This window comes from Lissotriton vulgaris, chromosome 5 (genome assembly GCF_964263255.1).
Source record: "Lissotriton vulgaris chromosome 5, aLisVul1.2, whole genome shotgun sequence".
NCBI lineage: Eukaryota > Metazoa > Chordata > Amphibia > Caudata > Salamandridae > Lissotriton > Lissotriton vulgaris.
Window position 1 is genome coordinate 842,924,288 of NC_141693.1, and position 14,976 is coordinate 842,939,263.

Here is a 14,976-nt window from a genome sequence, read left to right on the forward strand (position 1 = left end):
AATAGTGCCTTCGTGTCTTACTCTGGCACTCCAACCTCCCCATGTGCGCTACGTTTCTGCAGTTATATTTGTAATGCACCGTATTCAGTGTGAAAAACAAGCAATCCCCCCTCCCACATTAGCATCCCGATTATGCCAGAGACATCCCCGAATAAGCAATACAACAAGTAACAATAAAATCACTTGGCTAAAACTACGTTCCCCCCTTATCCCCTTGTTGCTTTAAATGTGGGGTACTCCCTCGCGGGGCAGCTGAGAGCTGAAGGTCCCCTCGGTGTAAGGGGGGGGGGGGGGGGGGTGGACAATTTATATTCGGCAAGCATCATCATGTCATGTTATAATAATTGTGCTCGCTCTATAGCATTGCACCTGAGTCGTTCCAGTGTATACACTGTAGGGTGCCCACATCTCTAAATGTGCTATGGCAATTTAAGTTATTTATCTAGCCATGTGTCCTTAAACTTTGTGCGGATCCCTTCAGGATTTCTTATTGATAACACTCTGTCTGCATTGCATTATTGTTCTGCCTGCAAACTTTCGCTCTTTCTTGCGATTGACAGTCTCACATGTATTTTTGCCTCACCACTTACCACCATTACAACCATGTTGCAGCAGATGGCCGCCAGTCTGTCATTGTTATGCAGCTGCAGAAGATTATTGCTTGCGTTCCCACCTCGTCCGCAGCGCACCCTCCTTCCTGCTTTCTTAAAATGTTCTGGTGTTTGTGCGCAGACCTATATGTCCTGGTGCTATTCTGAGTGCTCAGAGGAAGCTGAGCGTGGCGAACCAGGTTGTTTCCGCTGCATTTGCTTCAGGAAATCCATGGCTGCGCCAGGCGTCGTGAAGAATCTGGGTTTGCCCTTGTGCGTTATTCGGAGGCGTGCCGGGTACATCATTGCGTATGGGACGTTTGCCACGCGGAGCTTCTTTTTTACATTTGCTAATTATTTGTGTGCTGTCTGTACAGCAATTGTATAATCTGGATAAAAAGCCACCTCATTACCTTGGTAATTAATGTTCTTTTTGTCCCTCGCCAATCTCAGGACAGTGTTGCAGTCTGTGTAAGTCAATACCTGGCTATGATGGGCCTCGGAGCGCTCCCAGTGGTGGCCTAGAAGCTAGTGATCTGTGTGCCCGCACAATGATCTGGGAAAGGTGCTCTGCTCCGAAGATATCTTTTAGCATGGTTTCGATGTTGTCCTCCAGGCGTCCTGTGTTTGTATTTTCTGGTACCCCAATGATGCAGAGATTATTGCAACAGGAATGCACCTCTAATTTTTTGTTCCTTGCTTTGATTAGGTCCAACACTTTCTCCATGCTCCTGCATTTACCAGCAGTTTTATTTCATTCCTCCTCCAATGAGGATATCCATTGCTCCGCTGTGGTCAAATGGGCCGCCTGCTTATCTAACTTGGCTATCATCCAGAAGGCCCCGTAATGCACCCCACCCATCCTCTAGGTTTATAGACCTGGTGTTCGCAGGCCCTGCACCAGTCCATGTCCAATTTCCACTCCTCAACACTCGGCGGTTCGGCTGCACCCCAATGGCAAACAACATTTCTCTTAGCCACAGAAAATCCTATTGTGGATAGCAATCTAGTGTACTTTCCAGGATGTTCCTCCCTCCAGATGTTCTAATGAATTGTTTTGTGTGAGACTTTTTTCGATACGCCAGCTCACTCTCAAAGTCTGTCTCAGACTCCCTTCCAGAAACCCTCTAATCGTGGCAATTCCATAATGTATGCAGGAGGACCCCCCTGTACCCCACAGCCCCTAGCGTCCTCATCTGTATAGGCCCTGCCCATCTTGTGTAAGAGCATTGTCTTATAGTAGGACCTGTGAAGTATACGGAGTTGGATCCGCCTGAATCGGGCTCTGTCACTTTACAGGGTGATTGTAGTGCCTCCTCCTCTTCTAACTCCCCAATGTCTGCCTCCCATGCCTCTTTTAACTTTTGCAAGGGATTTGTTGGACAGGCCACATGAAGGGCCCGCTCCCCCTCTGCACAACCGAGCCCGAGCCCGGCTCCTCGAACATTACCAGCCACCACTCCCCGCTTTCCGTCCCCTCCGGGACCCCTGCCTCCGAACATCGTGACCTCCCGGACCAGATTCCCTTCCGGCCCTCGCGCCCGATCTGGGCGCCATCTTGGACACTGCCCCACGAGGCCTCGTGGCCTCCGATCGACCCTAACCCTGGGCCTGGCCGGGCCTCAGACATTCCGGCACCACCATCCACCCAGGAGGTGAGCGGACTACTTGCCAGGTCAATGGGAGAAGGAGGTGTCGATGGCTCTCCCACCGCCAGGTGCCGATCGCCCCAGCTCCCCCGAGCGCTGGCTCCACCCCCCTGCTGGGTGTCTGGACTCCCTCATCCCGGACCTCCCGACCTCCAAGTGCGAGGGTCCGGACATCAAAGGGCACCAGCCCTATAACTGGGGCAGCTCCAGAGCAGGAAGGCAGTTGTATCCTGGAGTCGAGAGACACCGAGAAGAACTCATCCGTGACGGACTACTGGCGCTGCCGTAGCCCTGCCTCGTGAACCATCGTCCTACCTGCTGGCGCTGCCGCAACTTGCAACATCCTTCATCCTCCCCGGGACCTGCTGGCGTGGCCGCGGACCGTTTGTGCTTCCATCCTCACCGGGACCTGCTGGCTCCGCCGCGGCCCGTTCATCATCTTCGATCATCTCGGGACCGGCTGGCTCCGCCGCGGCCCGTTCATCATCTTCGATCATCTCGGGACCGGCTGGCTCCGCCGCGGCCCGTTCATCATCTTCGATCCTCTCGGGACCAGCTGGCTCCGCCGCGGCCCGTTCATCATCTTCGATCATCTCGGGACCGGCTGGCTCCGCCGCGGCCCGTTCATCATCTTCGATCATCTCGGGACCTGCTGGCTCCACCGCGGCCCGATCATCTAGAACGCCGAGCTCGAGGATTGAGAGCTATTCATCCACCCGAGTGGTAACAAGACTGTCCCGCTACCCCCTTTCCCAACCAGAGACCAGAACCGAGGGGACCCCTGAGTCCAGACCTCCTTGTACCATTCTACCGTACTTAAAGAATTGCTGATAAAGTATCGTTTGACCTTACTCCTGTGTGGTGTCCGTCTGTGGGGGGGGGAAGTTACTTGTCTGTACGATCGTCGGAGACGGCTCTCCCTGGAGACCTCTCCCTGAGTACTCGGCCGACCCTCCCGGTCCGTCTAACATTGGTGGCCAGCGGCGCGATCCGAATCCACGCATAATCGTACAGAGAGTAGCTCACCCCACAACAAAACCACAATGTCCGCTGAGAAATTCCAGATGGAGAAATTAGAGGAATACAGCCATCGTGAATTGAAACAATTCTGCATCGAACTGGGTATCGCTACCACCGGTCTGAGTACCAAGGACGACTTCAAGCATGCCCTGGAGTCCTGGGCAGAAACCGGTACCGTCAGACCCCCGGACCAAAATGCCGCAGTAACAGAGAAAGACACCACGGCTCCCGAGGAGCGAAGAACGGGTCTCTCGCAAGACGAGATCCAGGAACGAGAAAGAACAAGACTGCATGAACTAGAAATGGCCCGGCTCAAAATGGATGGGGAACTCAAGTTGGCCGAACAGAAACTGAACTTAGAACATCTGAGGCTCCGAGAAGAACGAGAGGAGAAACAGAGGCAAATAGAACTCGAGGAAAAGAGACTGGCATATGAACACGAGCGCAAATTAGCTGAGATAGACCTACGCAAGCAGAACAAGGAATCAGGGGTGACCGAGCAACCTCGCACCCCAGGGGCAACAGATAAGAAAGTGCACATCCCCAAGGATGTCGTTCGAGAATACTTCCGAGACGACGACATCCAACAATGGTTCAAGGCCTACGAAATAGCTATGACCTCCCACCGGATCGATCGAAGCGACTGGGGGGCCGGTCTATGGGGGAGATTCGTCAATGAGGGCCGCGACGCCCTGCTACAGCTTCCGGACCATCTAATGACCTCCTACGACCACATGAAAGCGGCCCTCCTCACCCGCTATGGGCTCACACCCGAGATGTACCGCCAAAAGTTCAGAGACTGCACCCGCATCCCGGGTACAACTTGGGTAGAATACGTGAACTATTTCAGCTGAGCCTTCGAAGGGTGGATTAAAGGCAGCAATGTCACAACCTACGAACAGCTCTTTAATCTTATGGTGTGGGAGCATCTGTCAAACAATTGCTTCATCGAGCTCCGACAGCACCTCCTCGACAGCAAACTAACTGATCCACGGCAGCTCGCAGCCGAGGCTGACCGGTGGGAGATCACCAGAGTGGGCCGACCGGGGACCTATGAACAGAAACGGAACTACCCCGGTCAGCACCGTCCCCGAGGAGGAGGAGGATGGGGCCAAGGACGAGGAAAAGACAGCGCTCCGACCGCCCCCGCTGCCAGCACCACCCCCCCGGCCAACCGGGGCAGCACCCCGGCACGACCGGGATATAGAGCCAATGTCACGTGTCACCGATGCCAGCGAGTCGGCCACTACGCAAACGACCCAAATTGCCCACAGGCCCAGAGCCCGAGACCCCGCCAGGTGGCCGCGGCTGCCCTGGGGAAAGAACAGATCTCCGAGGAACAGGAGGAATATGAGCAAGAGCATCAAGAATGGGAGCCAGCCGCTATGGCCCTAGCCTGTTTAGGGGGGAGAGACATGGTCCCGCGGGTCCCCCTACCCGCTAACACCCGGAAGTACAGTCAATGGGTGAGCATCAATGGACGCCGGGCCGAGGCCCTCCGTGACTCCGGGGCCAGTGTAACAGCCGTCCGCTGTCACCTGGTGACCCCGGAACAGATCCTACCAAATATTCTCTGTCCTGTCCGTTCAGCCGATAACTCGGAAAGTCTATGTCGGATGGCCTGCGTCCCTTTCGAGTGGGGAGGGGTCTCCGGCATGTTGAAGGTGACGGTCCGAGGTGACGCCCCCGTAGACTGCCTCCTCGGAAACGACCTTGAAAGCTCCCCGTGGGCAGCTGTAGAACGAAGGGAACACCTGGGGATGTTAGGCGTCCCGGACTGGGCGTGTGTCACCACCCGGTCCATGGCCGCCCGTGCCAATCTCCGACCAGAGGAACCTGAATGGCCGGCACCTCCTCCCCCGGTCGCTCCAGTGGAAGACACCGACTGTACCGTCCCCCTGGAACAAGCCCCCGAGGGACTCGACCAACCTCCGGACCTCTCCGGCCTGGAACAGTGGCATCACGAGGGAGGGCCCACCCAGGAGCAGTTTCGCCAAGAGCAGAAGACCTGTCCCTCCCTCGAGGGACTCCGCCAACAAGCCCTCGCTCAGAGCGCAGGGGATACGTCCGGAACACATTGGGTCTATTGGGACAATGATCTACTATACAGTGAACAAAGAATCGCAGAGTTGGGAGCCAGTCGAGTGCTAGTAGTGCCCCTCCGTCGCCAGTGGGACGTGCTACTGCCATGCCTCCTCTTCGCATATCGAGAAGCCCCCCAGAAGTCCCTCGGCTTCAGCCCATTTGAACTGTTGTATGGACACCCAGTCCGGGGGCCGCTCAGCCTAGTCAAGGAAGGCTGGGAAATGCCCCCGCTAAAGAACCCTCCGGATGTCTTCAAGTACCTCTTAACCCTCCGCAACCAGACCCGCCGATTCCGGGAGATGGCGAAAGCAAACCTGGAGGCCAGTCAAGAGGACATGAAAAAGTGGTATGACCAAAATGCCTCCTCCATCGAGTTTGAACCCGGCCAACAAGTCTGGGTAATGTCCCCCACCGAGCCATGCGCCCTGCAAGATAAATGGACGGAGCCCTTCAAAGTGATCGAACGCAAGGGCCCTGTCACCTATCTCATCGATATGGAAACTGCACGGAACCCCCTCCGGGTTCTCCACGCTAATAGACTAAAACCCCATTTCGTGCGTTCAGAACTCAGCCTCCTGATGGCCACAGACACTGGAGCCGAGGAAGACTCCGTGCCCCTCCCTGACCTCCTACGGACTCGGGAGAAAGACGGCTCCGTGGACGGGGTCCAGCTCTCGGAGGCCCTCACCCTGGAACAACGACAGGAATGTCGAGACCTTCTGCTGCAGTTCGCCAGCCTGTTCTCCCTCACCCCAGGGGTCACCTCCTGGTGTGTGCACGACGTGGACACGGGGGACAGTCCCCCTATCCGCCACCGGGCCTACCGCGTACCAGATCGGGTACGGGCCTGCATCCAGGAAGAAGTGACCAAGATGCTCACGCTCGGGGTCATTGAGCCCTCAGACAGCCCCTGGGCCAGCCCAGTCGTACTGGTCCCCAAAGCGGCCGCCCCCGGCACAACACCGGAACTTCGGTTCTGCGTCGACTACCGGGGCCTGAATGCGGTCACCAGAACAGACGCCCATCCCATTCCCCGGGCGGATGAGCTGATCGACCGCATGGGAGCTGCCCGCTACCTCAGCATTTTCGATCTGACGGCGGGCTACTGGCAGATCGGCCTCACATCCCGGGCCCGGGAACGATCGGCGTTCTCCACTCCTGACGGCCATTATCATTTCAAGGTCATGCCCTTCGGCATGAAGAATGCCCCAGCAACGTTTCAGCGACTAGTCAATCAAGTGTTGGCCGGACTCGAAGGCTTCAGTGCCGCCTACCTAGACGACATCGCTGTGTACAGCCACCATTGGCCCGACCACCTCCACCACCTCCGAGAGGTGCTACAGGCCCTTCAGCGAGCTGGCCTCACGATCAAGGCCAGCAAATGCCAAATTGGTCAGGGGTCCGTAACCTACCTCGGACACCAGGTGGGAAGCGGCCTGGTGGCCCCTTTGCAACTCAAGATCGCCGCCATCCAGTCCTGGCAGCCCCCCATCACCCAGACAGAGGTACGCGCCTTCCTGGGGCTCACGGGCTATTACCGGCGGTTCGTAAAGGACTACGGAAGCATAGTGGGGCCCCTCACGGAACTCACATCCAAGAATCACCCAAAGAAGGTCAACTGGACCCCTGAATGTCAAACAGCCTTCGAGCAACTGAAGGCCGCCATGTGTTCCGCCCCTGTACTTCAGGCTCCCGACTACAGCCGGGAATTCATCGTCCAGACGGATGCCTCCGACCACGGTATTGGGGCGGTCCTGTCTCAGCTGAACCCCGAAGGCCGTGATCAGCCAGTGGTCTTCATCAGCCGGCGACTCCTGCTCCGAGAGCAACGCTGGAGCACCATCGAGAGGGAAGCCTTCGCTGTAGTATGGGCCCTCAAAAAGCTCCGACCCTACCTCTTCGGCACCCACTTCCGGGTGCAAACCGACCATCGACCCCTGCAGTGGCTGATGCAGATGCGGGGGGAGAACCCAAAACTACTACACTGGTCTATCTCCCTCCAGGGGATGGACTTCACTGTGGAGCATCGACCTGGGCAAGACCACGCCAACGCGGATGGCCTGTCACGCTTTTTCCGCCTCGACGAGGAGAGTCCCCAAGAGGATGGGTGACTCTCCCCGCCTTCAGCTGGGGGGGACGCATGTTGGACAGGCCACATGAAGGGCCCGCTCCCCCTCTGCACAACCGAGCCCAAGCCCGGCTCCTCGAACATTACCAGCCACCACTCCCCGCTTTCCGTCCCCTCCGGGACCCCTGCCTCCGAACATCGTGACCTCCCGGACCAGATTCCCTTCCGGCCCTCGCGCCCGATCTGGGCGCCATCTTGGACACTGCCCCACGAGGCCTCGTGGCCTCCGATCGACCCTAACCCTGGGCCTGGCCGGGCCTCAGACATTCCGGCACCACCATCCACCCAGGAGGTGAGCGGACTACTTGCCAGGTCAATGGGAGAAGGAGGTGTCGATGGCTCTCCCACCGCCAGGTGCCGATCGCCCCAGCTCCCCCGAGCGCTGGCTCCACCCCCCTGCTGGGTGTCTGGACTCCCTCATCCCGGACCTCCCGACCTCCAAGTGCGAGGGTCCGGACATCAAAGGGCACCAGCCCTATAACTGGGGCAGCTCCAGAGCAGGAAGGCAGTTGTATCCTGGAGTCGAGAGACACCGAGAAGAACTCATCCGTGACGGACTACTGGCGCTGCCGTAGCCCTGCCTCGTGAACCATCGTCCTACCTGCTGGCGCTGCCGCAACTTGCAACATCCTTCATCCTCCCCGGGACCTGCTGGCGTGGCCGCGGACCGTTTGTGCTTCCATCCTCACCGGGACCTGCTGGCTCCGCCGCGGCCCGTTCATCATCTTCGATCATCTCGGGACCGGCTGGCTCCGCCGCGGCCCGTTCATCATCTTCGATCATCTCGGGACCGGCTGGCTCCGCCGCGGCCCGTTCATCATCTTCGATCCTCTCGGGACCGGCTGGCTCCGCCGCGGCCCGTTCATCATCTTCGATCATCTCGGGACCGGCTGGCTCCGCCGCGGCCCGTTCATCATCTTCGATCATCTCGGGACCTGCTGGCTCCGCCGCGGCCCGATCATCTAGAACGCCGAGCTCGAGGATTGAGAGCTATTCATCCACCCGAGTGGTAACAAGACTGTCCCGCTACCCCCTTTCCCAACCAGAGACCAGAACCGAGGGGACCCCTGAGTCCAGACCTCCTTGTACCATTCTACCGTACTTAAAGAATTGCTGATAAAGTATCGTTTGACCTTACTCCTGTGTGGTGTCCGTCTGTGGGGGGGGGAAGTTACTTGTCTGTACGATCGTCGGAGACGGCTCTCCCTGGAGACCTCTCCCTGAGTACTCGGCCGACCCTCCCGGTCCGTCTAACAGGATTCAGGGTGTTATGCATTAATTTACAGTAAGTCAGGGAGATCACTTTTTTGCGGAGCGGTTCTGTCAATAGTCTGTCTTCCAGTGGCGAGGAATTCTCCAGCGGTTGTCCCTTCTCTATATGTACTTGCAGTCCACCCCGATCAAGGGCTCTGTTAGAGGGGCTAAAGCCCACTCTTTGACCAGTATCAGTTGTGATGCCCAATAGAACTTTTGCAAGTCAGGGATTGCGATGCCCCCATCATACCACCCCCTTGTGAGTTTGGTCATCACTATCCTGGCCAGTCCCCCATCCTGCAGAAGCTGTCAAACCAATCTAATTTACCAGTTGGAAGAACTCCGGCGGTATCCGATATGGAGTGTTTTGCGGCGCATAAAACGTTAAGTTTTTTAATCCAGTAAAATTCAGCTCTTATTGTCCCACGTATACTTTGCCACAGGGCTCAATTAAGATTCATGGTTCTCAAGACTATCCCACAACGCCAAGACATGGATCCTTTGAAACAAAGACTAAGAGCTGAATTTTACTGGATTAAAAAACTTAATTCTGCTCATCCAATCGGGATGAATGATCGTATAGAACATTCTTGTTTTCTATGATTCACTATTTAAGTATAGCATTGACTTTTGAATAACACTGTTCCCCTTCAGCAATTCATACTTTCACATGCTAATCGTTTCTTGATTTACAACATGTTGTATTTTGTTTCGAGTCATTATGCTTGTTTTCACATAGTCCGTTTCACATTGTATGTTACTTTGGGCATTGGAGTCCTTTTTCACGTAACTTTATTATCCGGCACATCGATACTTCCTTATTGTGAAGCGTCGATACTCAAATCACGTGGTGGGTGCGGTAGAGAACTTGTGTCTTTCAATTGGTTGGATCAACCCGATCACATGACCCGCGGTTCACTTATCACATTCGATCTTGTTGAACTTCGTAAACTCTTCAGAGTTCACTGAGTTGCGGCGTTGTCCGATCCTTTCATGAGTGTTTATTCTTATTTACCTGTACTCTTTACTCTAGGCACGATTTCTGCGATATTCGTAATGCACTGTGACACATCAGTTTGTCCCTCTCTTATCTCTCGTATTCTTAACTTCTATACACCAATCACTATTCTATTCTATCTGTTGCACTTTATGGCACTTTAACTGGTTTTTAGCACTACATACGTTATGATTTGATTACACTGCGGTGGGTAGTTAACGGCAGCACGTTTGTTCACGAGCATGATCAACATTTGTTAACATCGTGAACACATTGACGGAGTAACTGATTTGGTCCTGTTTTACCCCTGGTTACAGACCCCTGACGAAGGGTCATGGTTCGCAGACCCGAAATGCATTGGGTGGATGTAAAACTATGATGAACTTTGATATTGCGACATAAGATCGACATTATGCACGCAAGGAACTATTGTTTGTTATTTGTTCTTTAAAATGAATTGAAGAATCCACAAGGTTTGAATCAAAATAAACCGAACTTGGATAAGAAACCAACGTGTTTCGTTGTTGACCGAGCGCATAGTCTAGAGGGCAGGTCATCCTACCCACAACACTCCACATTTTCGTTTAAGGCACGGTCAGACTTTGTGCGACGACTAGAGCGCCTTTTTTATCAAGTCACAAGCACAGAAGAACCAGTTTAAATCAAGCGAGTGCACAGGGATAACAAACTTTTTCCCTGCTGTGGTATTGAACATCTAGTCCATATATGTCTAGTGCTCACCGCCCCCTCACATGCCTGTGCAAGTCATTTTCTAAGTTAAAATAATTTTTGCAAGAATGTAAAATAAAATCCCCCAACAATTACTGTTGTATGATCCTCTTTAATATTAATGTTGCTTTCAAATAATACATTTATAAAGTGAATGTTGTCTACTGTGCATTTTGAACTAATGGGGTTGTAAAAATTAACGATGAAAAGTCTGCATGAATTGGAAAAAGTCAAACAAATTGCAAGCAAGTTTGGTGAACTAGAGTCTAACGGTTGGACTTTTAGATTAAGACGTATAGCAATGGGAACTAACAAACCTCAGTTGGGTCTACCAATAAGCAAGCTATTTGCTGGAACTGAAAAGCCACTATAACCATCCATGAAGAAGCTGTCCTTGACCTCCTGCTCGTAATAGTGTTCCTATAAATGGACGGTGCGAAGGACAGTCATTTTTTAGCATCTAAATAACTCAGAGCTTCAAAGTTATTGCTAGATGAGACATTAAGGTCACATTATTGTGTTCAGCAGCTGACGCATGAGGTGTAACGGATGTTCTTGGTAAAAGATATCTGTAAAACAATATAACAAAGGTAAAGGCATAATACCAGCGGCTCAGTTTAACATTGAATTCTCCTTACAAGTGACCAGCAACATGAAGACGTTAGTAAAGTGTATCACTATGCAGTCGCTTATCATGATTTTAGGGGTCTTGCCTATCCAAGAAACTCTTCTAACCATATTAATGCTGGTCAAGCAGTATTACTACAGACTCAATACTTTATTGTTTGAGTAATTAAAATCATTGCACTGAACATGTTTGTGGAGGTTTAAAAGTCACAGTAAAATAAAATTGCAATCTAATCCAGAGCATAACGTGCTATAGCATTAAATTCAGTGCATTATCTGGATTCCTGCTGTTTCCTGAGATACTTTTGGTTGAACTCATTTAAACACTAGGGCAAAAGTGGCTAAGCAGACTATAAACGAACCATAATAAAACAGACTATAAAACAACCATGATTACTCCTGGGGAGTAAATAGGCAAACTCCATTTGTACAGGCCGGAGAATACATTACTAATGCATGTCTGAAATTGCCAACTCTGTGGTTTCCCTCCTCTTGCCCTGAGTGCCACAAACACCTAGCCACTCCTGGGGGTCGTCAACAGGAGAATCTTCGTCAGGTGCAGATGTTGATAGCAATATATGAACATCTTCTGACAACGAGATAGTTTCCAATAAAGCAGCCAGGGCATGAAAGTGCTAGTGCATAAGAGATGGATAATAGCTGGGCCCCCTGTCTCCAATCCTGTCCTGGTGTGGGGTCAGCCCCTCAGCCTGCTGTGGGGTGTCAGGGTGCTTCTAACTGTCTAGATGCATAAGCGAAGAACTTTGCTGCCTTGCAAGATGCTTGGACTGAGGACCCCTTTAGCAGAGCAATCACTGCTGAGCTGCATGTCCTGACTTGTAGGGCTCTTAAGGCTGACTGTAGAATTATTCGCCTTTGGACTATGGATACCGGGCACACACACCGCCGTTGCAGTAAGCTTTCCTGTTTATAGCTCTAAGTGGGGACCAGGTCCTTTGATGGATGAACCCAAGCATGGCATTTGTGTGCAAAATCTGTCTTGTCAAGAATTGATGATGAGAGCTTAACAGCTCTGTTGGTGATCTGCTTAAAGGCAGCATATTCCATTGGTGTCTCACAGGCGTCCCCTAGTTTTAAGGCTTTAATTGACTGGTGTAAAACAGCGAGCCACTCACTTTGCGGCTGTTTCCCATTTTCTAAAAGAGTAACCTGCCTATGTGAGCATCTCATCCCGACGAGATATGCTCTAATCGGCGCTCTAATAACTTTTAAGAGTGACGTCGGCTTATATCTGGGCAGCTCGTGGTCCAAGTTATGCTTGGATAATTTATCTTGATGCACGCTCTTTGTATTGTTCACATGCACTCTAAGGGAGGTTTTCTAACGCCCGAGTGAGCGAGCAGATAGCATACATATTAAAATGCTTACAACACATAGGATCCATTTACCACCTATGCCTTATTTCTATTGCGTGCTGATCACATCGCTGGTTTGTTCTTTCTTGCCTTATGTAGAAATGCCCTAGCTGGCTTGAAATATTTTCGACCGTGAGTCTCCTGCCATTTAATCTTAATATACATCGACGGGCTCTGTTCCTGGCCACTTTCCACTGATTCCCGCTGGAGTGAAAACTTGATTCTGGAGAACCTGGAGGATATTGGGTGGGTTTTATCTAAAGTCTTTAGTCCTCCCATCTTGTTTGCTCACCCTGCTGTAGCCTTAGGGTGGCCGTGCTTATTTGTTACCTCTATTAATGTGTTTCTGATCTCCACTACAGATGTACCCTGAGTGGACTGGTTAATCGCTTCTTTTAACTGTGCTAGTGGAAATTGTTATCGCTTTTTTAGGTTTTGCCTCGCCAAAAAGATGCGCTCTGCGCATCTTTTTCGCGCAGGCGAAAACCTGATGAGAACTGTAGTGTGCTTTGGGTCGGCCCTCGTCATTCATTGGCTGGCTCCGTAAATGGAGCCTAGCCATTGGATAAGGGGCCTGTCCGTCAATGCCGGACCAGACACGGGGGCGTTCCCGACATTCTTTGGCTTTTGCCGACGTCACGCGACGCCGGGAACGCCCCCGAATCTGTCCCGGCATTGAGCCGGCACCCTTTCCTGCTTGCGTGAGTGCTTTGCCGTCCGTGTCCCCTCCCGCCCCCCCGTAGAGACTTCCGGGACCAGCCCTACTGGCACTGCCTGATTGTGCCATGAACCAGTACGACCCTGGACACATGATTGCAGGAGCAACAACTTTTTTTTAACACTAACGCCCAATAACAGAAGAAAGGACTGCGTGTGTCAGCTGGTTCTCTAGAGTTGCTAAAGTCGCTTTTCTTTGAATCCGCAGCACTTACCCCTCCCGAGCCTCCCTCCTTCTTGCCCTGCTGACATGTCACTTCTCGGTTAGACCCCATTAGAGGCGCAGTCCGCTGTCGCTCCGCGGGGCCGGGAGTCAGTCCTGCTGGGATATGATCCGGCAGACCCGAGGTTGCGGCAGACATCACCTGCCTGCTGATGGAGGCTACACACGGTGTCTGTCAGCTATGAGGAGGCAGAGCACGCCTCCGTCTGCCCCTCCGCCACACCTGGAGCTGCGCGAGCAAGTGCTCACCTCGGTACTTAAATATAGACCCAATTGAACACAGTCTCTGTCTATGTAAATATGACGAGAGACAGCGAAAATGCATAAAATAAAATACTTGATGCCAAGTTCACAACGGAAGTACAATTTATTTAAATTTCGGCTCTGCAGGAAACATCAGAAAGCCCCGCCTCGACCCAATCAAATTATAAAAGGATCATCGGAATAAGTCGGTATTTTAGTTGCGAGAATCATTCCTGTTAGATAAAACGTAGAAGTGTAAAATCTACAGCATGCTGTTTTTTCTGCGTTTTACACTGGTCAAAGTAAAGGCACGTTAGGTAATAACCCCTCGTCATTAGGTAAGGCACACACATGGTGAAATGCTCTAGGAAACATGCTTAGCTTTGGAGATGAGCGTGTCTATGAAACACCGAAGCTGATGGTGGGGGCGGGCTTTAGGACCCAGCAGAGACGGCGGGAGGCGGCGGTGTGTGTGGATATCACTGGAAGCCCAAAGAGAGTGCTGCTGAACGCTGCCTTCAATCTGCAGCTCAGCAGCAGCAGCTCCGAACCAGGGCTCGCAGCCTCACTGCTCCCGGAGCACCAGACCGGCGGACAGCATACAATGGAAGGCGCCAGGAGGCGGGGGTGCCCGGGGAGCACCGCCTGAGCCGCCCCGCACAAGGCTCACCATGAAGAAGCCGCCGGTGGTAAGTGGAGTGATGTCTGGGGGCAAGGGGTGCAAGGATGGGTCCGTGTGGAGGGATGTGACAGCCATTGTAGAGCAGATCAGAAGCTGCGCGGGAAGACCACTCATCATTTCAACCCTTCCAGTCAGATTTAAACAAAAACCCTCCACAAACCCCACTACAGCCACTGTGCCGATGTAAGCACACTTCAAACCTGGTGCAGCCAGATATACTCACAAACACTTAGCAAACAGCCAGCCCAACCCTCTCTACAGTCACTGTGCTTCCAGGTGAAACCTCTCTTCACACCCAATGAAACTAGACCAAATCACAAAGCCTTAGAGCCAGACCAAACCTCACTATAGTCACTGTACTGAAAGAAAGGAAAAGAGAAAAACAACATTGAATTATGGAATGCACTACAGACATTGCGCTATTCCTGTGCTCACGTATATGCATTTTGCATGAACATGGTAACACTCTCCCAGCTCTCCGCCCTCTCCCTCTCTCTGCCTTCCGTCTCCCCTCCCGTCCCCTGCAGTCTCCGTCGCCGGCCTCCAGTCTCCTCCTCCCCGCAGCGCCCCCCGCGCTCCCGTCAGCCGGGTTGTCTCCGGGGCCGGCGGAGGCGGGCCCAGCATGTTCCAGGGATGATGCTGGGCTCCGGGCAGGC

General features: G+C 52.9%; 1 protein-coding gene across 1 annotated transcript in view; it reads left to right on the forward strand.

Moving 5' to 3' along the window:
* Positions 1 to 14,976, forward strand: part of ARL6 (ARF like GTPase 6) — a 632,324-nt gene that overhangs the window by 89,666 nt on the left and 527,682 nt on the right. The window lies entirely within an intron of this gene.